At 62.8% G+C, this 11946-nt stretch overlaps 1 protein-coding gene across 4 annotated transcripts in view; it reads left to right on the top strand.

The window, feature by feature from the left end:
- Positions 1-810: 810 nt before the first annotated feature.
- The window catches only part of CXXC5 (CXXC finger protein 5), a 38231-nt gene continuing 27095 nt past the window's right edge, over positions 811-11946 (top strand). Inside the window, exon 1 of one of the 4 annotated variants that reach the window (XM_055718986.1) lies at positions 811-912. The gene's annotated coding sequence lies outside the window, so the exon portion shown is untranslated. Of the gene's footprint in view, positions 913-977; positions 1084-1275; positions 1426-11946 lie in introns of those variants that run through there. The other 3 variants (XM_055718985.1, XM_055718987.1, XM_055718989.1) reach the window with 3 other exon arrangements.

Genomic DNA, 11946 nt, shown 5'->3' with positions numbered 1-11946 from the left:
TGAGGGGGTCATGGGAATGCACATGGGGATGTCACCCCTCAGGGTGGTGTGGGGTGGAGGTCTGGGGAAGGCACGGCAGGGTGACACCCCACAGGAGGGATGGGGAAGGATGCTGGGGTGACACTCATCAGGGTTGGGTGCAGACTGGGGGGGCACGGTAGGTTGACACCCATGGGGGCAGATGGGACACGATGGGTACACCACAATGGCATCCTGGGGGGGGACGGGACGACACACAGGGTGCAGAGGTGGGTGACACCCGTGGGGGTGGAGGGGGGCACACTGCAACGACATTCGTGGAGGTGACCAGGACTGGAGGGGGGGCACACCACAGCCACACCTGTGGAGGATGGATGACCCGTGGGGGGACACAGTGGGGTGGCACCTGTGCGGGCAGGTGGGACACCAAGGGGCACACCATGGTGACACCCATGGGTGTGGCTGGAACACGGGGTGGGAGGAACACCCCGGTAGGGGGGGGCAGGTAAGACACGGGGGTCACAGCAGGGTGACAGCTGTGTGGGGTAGAAAGGTCACAGGGAGCACCTGTGGGAGTGGACGGCACATGGTGGGGCACAGCGTGGAGACACCCGTGGGGGTGGCTGGGACACGGCGTGGGGGGAACACTGCGGTGACACCCGGGGGGGAGCAGGTAAGACACGGGGGGCGCAGCGGGGTGGGGGCGCCCAGGACCCGTGTGTGCGCGCGGCGCGGCGGGGCCCGGGGGGCGCGGGGGTGTGCGGCGGGCGGCGCGCGCGTGGGGCGGCGGGGGGCGCGCGCGGCGCGGCGTGGCTGGGCGCGCGGGGCGGTCCGGTCCGGTCCGGGTTTTGCCGGCAGCCGCGGGCAGCGGCGGCAGCGCCGTGCAGCGCGATTCGGGGGCTGTGCACTCCCAGAGCGAGCGGCGATGTGGAGGTGGGTGTGCGGCGGTGGCGAGGCACCGTGCCCGCCTCGGCTCCCCTCTCGCCGGGCCCCCCCTTCCTGGCGCGGGGCAGGTGCTGACCCCCCTCCTCCCCTTCCCTCCCCCCGGTCCCCGGGCAGCCCCCGGCAGCGCTGCCCGCAGCGGCGGCGGCTCCCGGACCGCCGGTAGGTGCCGGCCCCCGGGGCCGGTCCGGCGGGCGACGGCGGAGTTGGGGTGGGGGGTGTGTGTGGGAGGTGGTGGAGGAAGGGGAGGGGGGAGAAGAAAAAGTTTGGCGGGGGGCGCCTGCGGCTCGCCCCGCTCCGCCCGGCGCCGTTACCGGGCTGCCCGCGGCGTCGGCGGGGCGCGGAGCTGGCCGCCTGCCCGCGCCGGGGCCCGGCCGGTGCTGCCTGCGCGGCTCCCGGGCGGCCCCGCTGCTTCCCGCGGGGGGGCGGCGGGGGTAACGAGCAAAGTTTTTCTCGGTGCAGCTGAACCTCCCCCCCGCTCCACTTCTCTCGTCCTCTTCCCCGGTACTGTGCAGCTCGGCGGGGATGCGCTGGGAGCCGCGGCGTGAGGAAGGGGGGAAGGGGGGGGGGGCAGGGATGGGGCGACAACCCCCCCCGCCGCCCCGGGCCGCCGCGGCATCGCCGGGTGGTTTCCCCGGTGACAATGGTGGCGGCAGGGCCGGGGCCGGCGGGGGCGGCGGGGGCGGCCGCTCCGGCAGCGCCGCGGCGCCGGGGGGCGGCGGCGCGCCCCGGGCAGCGGGCAGCGCGCGCGGCCGGCCGCTGCCACCCGCGGCGGAGCTCGCGTAGGGGGGGCGGCGGGGGGGAGCCTCCACCCGGCGCCTGTCGCGGCCCCTCCGCGCTCGGGTTCACCCGCGTGGGCTGCTCGCCTCTGCTGGGGCTGCGCCGGGCTTCGGCGGCAGTTCGGCTCCCCCGCCGGTGACCGGCAGCGGGGTGGCCGTGGGAGCGGCTCCGCTCGCCATCGCCCAGCCATGTGCAACAACTAACCCAACTTTATTATTACCCCCCTCCCTTCCCAAGTAATTTCCTCCCCCGCTTTGCCGTCAGATGGGATGCCCACACCCCCCGCCCGGCGGGGAGGGCACCCAGCGCACCCCGACACCCCGAGATGCGGCCGATCGCAGCGCCCACCGTGTCACAACCCTTGGACGCGCCCGGCGTGGGTGCTGCTGGCCCCCCAGCCGTCGTGGGCTGTGTGGATTGTGCCTGAGCCCTGGCATTACGGCACCAAACTCCACCGAATCGCGGCCCCACAGGCCCCGTGGTGTTGGTGGGTTCCCCCCCCCTCTTATTTTATTTTTATTATCACTATTTTATGGGGTTTTTTTCACCGCATCCCACAGCCGGCGACGTCCTTCTTGCGGGCCCGCGTTTGCTTTGGGTCGGTTTATTCTTTGCCGGGATGATTGATCGGAGAGAGAAGGAGGGGGGTGGGATGGGGATGGAGGGGGGGCGAAGCGCCGCCGCCCGCCCCGCTCCGCGTCCCACGCATAAACAAAGCTGCGCACACATCCTGCGATAACGGGTCACATGTGTGCGCGCGCCGTCGCCCCTGACCCCGGCCGGGCAACCTTTACCCCCCGCCGCCCGCCCGCTCGGTGCGAGCGACCCCGGGGCCGGGGGGGGGGCGGGGGCGGGCTGGGGCGCTGCGGGGACGGGGAGGGCTGAGGCAGGGTTTGGGGAAGGGGGGGATGCACAAGCCCGGCTACCTGGGGTGTGGGGCCGGAGCCGGCGGAAGTTTTGTTTCTCTGGAAACGGGCCCTTGCTGTGTCAGCAGCCCCTTTGTGCCGCTTTGTCCGCTCCCCCCCCCCGGCCCCCGCGCCCGGCGGCGGGGCCGCACCTGGGGCTGCAGAGGGACGGACCCCCGCTCTGCTCCCCAGCCCCTCGCTGCTCCCCGGGGGGCCAGTTGCATCCCCCTCCCCGGGAGGGCAGCGGGGTTGAGGTGAGGAGGGGTCGGGTGGGAAGGTGAGGGGGGGCGAGGTGGGGTGACCCCCCAGAGGTACCGCTCAGCGGGAGCACTTGTAGGCATGGAAACCCTTCTCCGTCAGTCTGTCCGTCCATCGTCTCTCCTCTCCTTCAAATTTCTATCCGGAGAAGCTTTGCAGAACCATCCTCTAGCAGCACGCCTGTTCCCGGCACCCGAGCCCAGCGGGGATGCCAGCGCTCGCCTCCCTGGCGCAGCCGGTGGCTCTCGCCACCACGTCTAATTCAAATTGGTCGCGGTGTCACGTGGGCTGAGCCTCGAACCCAAAAAGTGTCACCACGCGTGGTGGCTCCAGCTCCCAGCGGATGCCCACTGAAGGCCCAGCAAACCCGCGATGCTGGTACCGGTGTCGCCCCGATGATGCTGCCTGGTGAGCTGGCAGATGTCGCACTCTGACCTCAGAGCTGGCGTTGGGGCTGTGTGAGTGTGGGGGGACACACGAGACACACGGTGATGGGACGATGGGGATTGGGACGCGCCAGCCTGTGACAACAAAAGCAAAGTAACAAAGGACCCGCCGGTGACGCACAGAAGTTCGTCCCGGCCCCCTGCTGCGGCCATCCAGTGCTGTCCTGGGATTTGGTGGCCTCACAGGCAGGGAGGGGGTTTTGCCTGTTTGCCGGCTTCGAGGGTGCAGGCAGGGATTGGGGGGTGGTATGTGTGTACTGGGTGCCGTGCATGCCCCCCACCTCCGCCTTGGTGGGAAGAAGGCAGGAGGCAGCCGAATTGTCCTTGACATGGATTTTGTGGCGGAGATGCGGGCAGCCAGCGCCGCACTGCCAGGAGCCTGGCTGCACCTCCTGCCCCTGGCGCTGAGTGGGTGGGCAGGGGAGAGGGGCTCTGGGTGCTGTGCCCCGAAATTCAGCCTGCCCCTCTTCCTCCTCCTCGGCAAAGGTGGGTGGCGGGTGAGATGCGGTGGGCATACAGGGCAGCCAGTGTTTTGAGGATCCACCACCCCAGGAGTCCCTTGCCCACCGGCATCCCCTGGTGTCACTGGGGCTGTTCCAGGCTGGGGATGGGCGGGTGTCAGCGGTGCAGGTGCTGCTTGCCCAGGCCTTGGGGATGGTGCAGGACTTGGGGGTGGTGTTCTCTCCCCAAAATTGTCCCCTCTTGCCAAATCTCCTGTTTGGGGGGGCCAGGGGCAGGGCCAGATCCTGGGCGCTTGGCCCTTGGAGCTAGCATCCCCTGACACGTCCTGCTGTGGCCGTTTAGGTCTCAGCTGAGGCTGGATCCAGCCCTGGCTGGTCCCAGACCGTCTGCCTCTGACCCCCCCAGCAGGGGACATTCCCCGGGGTGGCGGGAGCGGGTTCCGCTGCTCCCCTGCCCCTCCTTGCCCTGCCGGTGCATTTGTTTTCCCAAACCCTGGCCGTAGGAACAACCTCTTGATTAAGTGTATTAATAGTTAAACTTTCAGCTCATAGCTTAAACTCACCAGACCACGAAAAGCTCCCTCCTTTACTCATGCTCTGTTGCTCAACTAAAATATTGCACTCAAAAGGGTTGGTTGGGTTTTTTTTTTTTCTTTCCCCCTCCTTTTCCCCTGACTTGACTTTGACTCCTGGGAGTGTGGGGGGTCTTGCAGGGCCCCCTGCATGGGGGAGCCCTCCAGCGGTCCCCAGTGCCCCTCTGTGAAGAGGCTGGGCCTGGAGGTTGGGGGTCTTGGCTGGCGCTGTGTGTCCCCTCAGTGAATGGGGCTCTTGAAACTGAGCCAGACTGGGGAAGAGGATGGGAACCACCATCCTGGGAAAAGGGTGGCACCCCACCCAACTGGGGACATGTGGACAGGCTGCGGTGGCTGGGGAAGGGATGGGGATGCTGGTGTGTGGCTGTTTTCTGCCAGGTGGGTGACAGGGCAGGAGGAAGGGTGGGAGGTTCAAGCATACTGAGTGCAAGGTCCTGCACTGGGGTGGGGGCAACGCCCAGTCCCAGCACAGCACGGGGATGGGTGGGTTGGGAGCAGCCCTGTGGAGAAGGGCTGGGGGATATCGGTGGGTGACAGATGGGATGTGAGCTGGCAATGTGCGCTCACAGCCCAGAAAGCCAAGCGTCTCCTGGGCTGCATCACCAGCATTGTGGCCAGCAAGGTGAGAGCGGGGATGTTACCCTGGTGAAACCCTCCAGAGCGCTGCATCCAGCTCTGGGGTCCCCAGCACAAGACAGATACAGATCTGTGAGAGTGGGGTGGCGGGGGCCGGGGAGCACATTGAAATGGCCTGGGGGTTGGAAAAGCTCTGCCGTGGAGAGAGGCTGGGGGAGTTGGAGGTGTTCAGCCTGGAGAAGGCTTTGGGGAGACCTTAGTGCAGCCTGGCAATGCTTAAAAGGGGCTTCTAAGAGAGATGGAGAGAGACTTTTTACAGGGCCTGTCGTCGCAGGACAAGTGGCAACGGTTTTAAATTGAAAGAGGGCAGGCTTAGATGGGACATAGGGAAAAAATGTACAGTGAGGGTGGCGAGACACTGGCATAGGTTGCCCAGAGCAGCTGTGGATGTCTCATCCTTGGAAGTGTTCAAGGCCAGGTTGGATGAGGCTCAGATCAACCTGATCTAGTGGAAGATGTCACTGGCCATGGCACGGGGGTGGACTGGATGGTCTTTGGAGGTTCCTTCAGATCCAGACCCTTCTGTAACTTGATGGAGGGGGGCAGTGGTGTAGGAGGGGTGGGAGGGAAGAGGTGTTGGAGCAAAGGGGTGACTGGAGGAGGAACCACTTCCAGGAGGAACCATCTGGGAAATCCTAGCCCTAGGCCAGTGGGGAGGAGAAGCGGGTTTGCTCCTGCCCATTGGTGGCTTTGCCCTGGGGAGCAGGGCAGGATCAGGGCTGCAGCAGACTTTGCCTTCACCAGCGAGTGGCTGAGGGGGACTGGTGGATCCCATCACCTTTTGGAGAGTCTGAGGGACACGTTTTACCCTGGCCACTGGCCCTCAGGTGCCTGAAGACCAGAGGCAGAAGAAGCTTTTGGGTCCCTCAGCATCTCAGTGCTGACGGTACAAATGTGCCATGGAGCAGGCCCAATAGTCTCTCCTTTTGGAGTGTTGTGGGGCTGGGGGGGTGCATTGATAATGTCTTCGGAGTAGTTTCATCCCAGCTTGTCTTTTTGCATGGCTTGCAAGCAGGTGGAGGGTATTGACGGTCTGAGATGACAGCCCTTGACGCACATGGGTGGCAGCCTGTTATTATGTAGATAAAAGGATTTTTAAGGTCAGAAGGTTTTTGAGAGACTGCCTTGGTGTCTCTGGTTTCTACCCATCCATTGTTATGGCACGGAAAAGGGACCTGAAAAACGGCCCTGCTGTGGTCACCTTGTGAAGGCTTGGCTCCCAGGCTGTGGTCTTGCCTTGGGATTTGTGGGTCTGGCTCTATGTCATCATCCTCAAACATTGTTGCTTGTACCAAAGCATCTTCCATTGTGTGAACTTGGACATCCTTTGTACTGGGAGGATGAGGACCCATCGCCTCCTCTGAGTGATGCGTACAGGTTGGTGCCCCAGCGTGGGAAGGTATGTGTTAGCCCCAACCTTGGAGCTCATGGCAAAGAAAGAAAATGCCATTTTCTGATTTTCCAAGCAGGATGTGCTTTTCTATCTCCATGCTCCCAGCTCAGAGAGGTGGGAGATGGAAAAGAGCTTAGGTCACTGGCTCTGCCCCATGTCAATGCTGTGATACAGTTCTACAGCAGGGGCACAGTGTGGGTGATGAATGGGACCTGCACCAGTGTGAGGCGTAGCCTGTAATTTCTGGGTCACTTCTGAGATGGGCCTTATTCCCAGGGTCCGATTGTCACCTTCGTGGCACCAGACCCTGGGTGGGAGCACAGGCTGGGGAGCAGTGTCATCTTGGTCTCGTAGGCTACAAGGTGCTTCTGGGTGATTCCAGTGGGTTCTGGGTGACTGCTGCCACCCATGAGACCCCCCAAGTTGACCCTGGCATACATTTACTCAGCACTTGCTGAGCATCCTGGGCATGGTCGAGGCTTGAGCAAGGGTTGTGTTTGTGCTCTGGTATAATAAGGTTGGGTCCATTCTCCTCCGGTGTCCTCTACTGCTGCTGCCTCTGGTCATCTCTTGGTTCATGGGTGGTTGCCCACTACTGGAGGTAGCCCTCGTCTCACCTGCGGCTGTGGTTTGATGGAGGTTTCATTTTTGCCTTTGCAAACCTGCCTTGAGTTCATGCCTGTGCTCCAGGTGTTCATAGGGATGTCTGGGCAATATCTACCTCCCAAGGTCTTCCTTATGAGAGTCTTTGGCTTTGCCCAAATGAGCACCATGGCTCCATCCGCTTGAACTCCAGGTGGTCTCTTGGTGTCCCCAGGGGTCCTGGTGTCATCGATTCTCACTTCTTCTTGCTGGAACCTGCCCGTGTGGCTTTTGTGCCTCTTTCTGTCCCTCAAAGGCTGGCTGAGAAAAGCAGTTTGGGGTCCAGATCAGAGTCCTGAGTCTCTGACTTCAACATCCCACAGGCAGAGGGGTTCTGACTTGAACATGCCAGCCCTGAAGGGTCTCAAGGGTCTGCAGATCCATGTGGTCTCAGCTCTGGTTCCTCCATGCCCTGTAGGCTCTTCTGCACCTGCTTGTGGCTCAGAGGCAGGTTCCTGCTCTCCAGCCTCTCCTGGAGCTGGACCGTGGCCCACGGAGGGCCATTCACGTGCAAGGAGCGTTGATGCCTTGGGAATGGCTTGAAACTCTTTGGCGCTGGTGCAAAGCCTGATGGAGGGGGGTCTACACCCATAGGAGATGCAGACCAGTGCTCTGCTGTCTGCTTTGCAGGAGCCTGTCTTTGGGTGTGGGTCCAGGTCAAGGGAGAGCAAACGCGCTGTGCCTGCAGGCATTCCTTGGAGGCTGTGTGGGGTCTTGCCTCGTTTTACAGACTCATATAATGGTTTGGGTTGGAAGGTACTGCTGAAGATAATCTAGTTCACCCCCACCTCTGGAAGATCTAGGGACATCTTTCACTAGATCAGGTTGCTCAAGGTTTCGTCCCATCTGAACCTGAACACTTCCATGGGTGGGCATCCACAGCTTCCCAGGGCAACCTGTTTCAGTGTCTCGCCACCCTCATTGTACAACGTTTTTTCCTTATGTCCAATCTAACCCTGCCCCCTTTCAGTTTAAAACCCTTGCCCCTTGTCCTGTCATGACAGGCCCTGGTAAAAAGTCTCCCACTGTTTTTCCTATAAGTTCCCTTTATATGTTTCAAAGTCTTTCAGTAGTCCAGGTCTCACCTGGGCCATTAGGGAGGTGAGGGTGGGAGTGGCTGAGACACGGCAGCAGGGTTGCGGACAGCCTGTGTGGCTGAACCTGGAGCTGCGAGTGCTGGGCTGTCCTTCCCCACCTTCCCCTCCTGCACCCATGCCGTGTCCAGCTGGGATCACAGCAGGGAAGTAGATTCCAGCACCCATCGCTCCTGGGGTCCCCACGGCTGCTGCCTCTCCCTGTGCCCCGCTGCCAACTGCAGACATTTCCCCCAGTTCCCGCAGCCCGTGGGAGTGAGCGGCTGAGGATCGCTGGCTCAGGGAGCACTCCTCTTGCCCTCTGCTTTACCTTCTGCATCTTGCTAATCTGATGACCGGAGGTATGCGAAGCATTTCAAATATGGCCTCGTTAGCTGGCTCCGGACAGAGCACGCAAGAGCCGTTCCTTCACACTCCTATTCCAGCTGGCTGTTGCCGTTCCCTCCTCCCACGGGCATCCCGCTGCCATTTGCCCTGCGCTGGCTGGGATCAGCACGGCCGGTCAAGCCCATGCTGCCTGGCCGTGGGATGGATGTGCCCCTTTGCAGGTCGGCTCTTGGCTGCGCGGGTGGCTGTGGGTGGGCGTCGGGTCCTGAGAGCATCACTGGGCATGTGGACAAGGGGCAAGTGCGTGCCAGTGCTGGGGAGTGGGATGTCCCGTCTGTCCCCAGCCTTGGCAGGTGCTCGAGCCTCCTGCAGTGTGCCCAGCCTGCTGGAGAGACCTGGAGGGGCAGCTCAGGGTAATGCATGATGGGTGGCCCTGGGGGTGCTCCCAGGGTGCTCTCTGAAAGGCAGTGGGGTCAGGGACATGGGATGGCGGGTTCCGGCCCTGGTGGGAAGCACCCAGCATGGGAAGTACCCAGCGTGGGAAGCAGACGTGTGTGTGTGTGTGTGTGTGTGTGCCATGATGTGGCTCTGGGTACAGGGGAGGGGGGGTCCCTGGGATCCCCAGGGAATGGGTGCTCCCCAGGGGGACTGCAGCCTGTCTCCAGCCTGCTCTCCAGGGTGGTCCTCGTGGTGCTGTGCCTGTGAGGGTGCTGTGGCACCCACCTTGGGGCCCTCTGCCTCTGCCTGACCCACCCCCCTGGGTTTGGCGGGTGGAGCATCCCATCCATCTGTCCATCCGTGTCCGTCTGTCCCCCCCATCCCCGCCGCGCCCCGGTGCACATCACTGAACCGGCACACTGGGCTGCCCGCTGGAAGGGGCCCCATCCCGGCAGCACTGCCGTGATTCTGCCTGGCCGGTGCCACCAGCCCCCGCGCCGGTGCTGGCGGGGACCTCTGTGTTCTGCGTCCCCTGTCTTGCTGTGGCGGCAGCGGGAGCCTGGCAGCGTCTCCCCGCTCCGCTGAAGGAGCTATTTAAAGCTGGGGCAGGGGGGGGAGAAAAATAAATGTAGAAGATGAAGATGATCATGGGGGCTCTGGCCACCCTGGGGGCAGCTGTCCCAGCATTGGCATCCCTGAGTAGGGGATGCCGTGGCACGGCCCGGCCCGGCCCGGCCCCAGCAGGGCTGGGAGCTGGACGCCAGGCGTTTGCGCTTTAATGCATCAGGACAGCTTGCAAATTCCAGCCTGGCGCGGCAAGGTGCCGGCCGCGGTCGAGCGTGCGCTGTCTTGCGGCCGAGAGGGCCGTGCTGCCATAACTGGTTAGCTCGCCGGGCGAGGGCCCACGGGGGGGGCTGGGGCAGTGCTGCGGGCAGCCCCTGCCTCCTGCCATGCTGGGGAGGGCTCTGCGCAGCCCCCGGCAGCAGCAGGGGCGGGGGCCAGCTGCGGAGCGGTGGTGGTACAGCGGGAGGTGAGGCCTGGGAAGGCCAGTTCTGCAGGGACCCTTGTCCTCCCCATCTGCAGGGACCCCCGTTCTGCCATCTGCAGACGCCCCTGTCTCCCCTGGCTGCAAAGCCTCCCATGTGCAAAGCCCCCTGCTCCCCCTGCCTTCTGCAGAGCCCGGTCCCCCCACAAGTACAGGGGTCCCTGCCCCCCCCATCCACAGGAACCCTTCTCCCTTATCTGCAGCCCCCTGTTGTCTGCCTGCAGAGCCCTGGGATGATTCCCAGGCATCCCCCTCCCCCAGCACCAGTGATGAGTTGGAGGTGGTTCAAGGGCAGCCTCTGCCGTCTGAATCCCTGGGGAGCGGGGGGTGACCTGTCATCTCTCCACATGGGGGAACTGAGTCAGGGGCCATCAGAGCTGCTGCCCACACCCCGGCAGCTGCCATGGTCCAGGGCCCCGTGTGTCTGGCAGGCTGGGGGCCAGTGCTCGGGGATGCTCCTGGGGGTCCCTGTGCACCTTGGCCGTGGGGGGTGCAAACTGGCAGTGGACGTTTTTTCACTGAATCCTTCCTAAGAGGCCGTTTCTTATCCTTTCCCTAAATATTTCTTAAATGTTGGAGCCTGTCAGTTGAGCTGAGACCCACAGGCTTCGCTTCCGTTGCCTGACATGCTTGCATCTCGCCACCACTGTATCACCTCCCTTCTCCCCATCCTCACATTTGAGCTCCTTAAATAAAAAGGCTTTTAAAAACATATATTGGCCACCTTGCTGGGAAAAAACAAGAGTCGCCTCAAGTGATAAACCCCCAGCACCCAGGGGCCTCAGCGCATGTTCCCCGGTGCCACTTCTGCCGGGTGCTGCTGATGGTTGCCACATCTCGGGCTGGTGGAGGACAGGGCTTTTTTCTTTGTGAAGGCATTGGGGGATTAGCAAGAGGATTAGTAAATATGACCCCAGGTAAAGATTAAGACCCCCAGAAAAAAGGAAGAAAGGTGAAAAAGGTGTTGGTTTTTTCCTCCCATGCTGATGCACTGTGAAGATTAAAATGGGATGCATTCATGCCATGGCTGGCAGTTCATTTAGGGGTGGAGGGTGGCAGGGATGGATGGGGAGGATGGGGTGGTGATGGGGGCTGTCTCTGTGGGTCCAGAGACACCAGAGCCAGGGAGGGATGGGGACCCTGGGGGGCCAGCAGCAGGTCCCCAGTGATGCTGAGGGGCCAGGCTGCCGGTGGCTGGTGCTGGCTGCAGGCAGCCACAACTGGCATTGGGTGATGGGGAGGAGGTTTGTGGGGGGGACATATTGATAACCGCTGCCAGCCTGATCCTGGAAATAATTGGCACTGGGCTGTGGGGTGATGGCTTCAGCAGCTTGTCCCAGAGGCTGATAGCTTGACAGATAGGGCAGGGAAACATGACTGGCAACAGGGAATAAGTCCCCCTGCCACCCACAGCTGCCTGTGTTAGAGGTGGGACGTGCTCTCCTCCCACCCAAGCTCCCTGGCCCGCATCCCACAGACTGTCCTGCCATGCGGCTGCTTCCAAGGATAACTGGGGATCCGGTGCTGATAATTTGGGTAATAAATCTCCTTGCCTTTGGCTGGACCCCCCTCCCTTGGTGGCTTTTGGGCCGTAGGGCTGAGGAGGCTCCTGGCAGAGCCTCCACAATCTTGGCTTTCCCAGTGGCAATGCTCCTCTGGGAAGCACTGGGAGGAGGGGACAAGGGGGTCCACTCCAGGACACGGAGGGTCCACACTGCACTGGGGATGTGCCCCCTCCCGCAGGCAAGAGAGAGGGCTGGGAGGGGACCAACTTCCCTGCCATGGTGCTCCCGCATCGTTTTGGTGATGGAGAGGGAAGCTGCTGAGACCTGGGGAGACCCCCTCTGGGCTGTCTGGCCTTTCTGAAAGATAATGTAACCAGTATGTGTACTGGGAGGAAACTGGAGTGGCCATCTCTGGGGAAGATGGGCAGCGGTGATCCCGGCACAGCCATGTCCTTGTCCCTTCTCCTCCCTGCCTGCCCAGGGCAGGGCTGGCCCCGGGGGA

Source organism: Falco cherrug, chromosome 8 (assembly GCF_023634085.1).
Source record: "Falco cherrug isolate bFalChe1 chromosome 8, bFalChe1.pri, whole genome shotgun sequence".
In the NCBI taxonomy this organism is placed as follows: domain Eukaryota; kingdom Metazoa; phylum Chordata; class Aves; order Falconiformes; family Falconidae; genus Falco; species Falco cherrug.
This window is presented reverse-complemented; position numbering and strand designations above follow the sequence as displayed.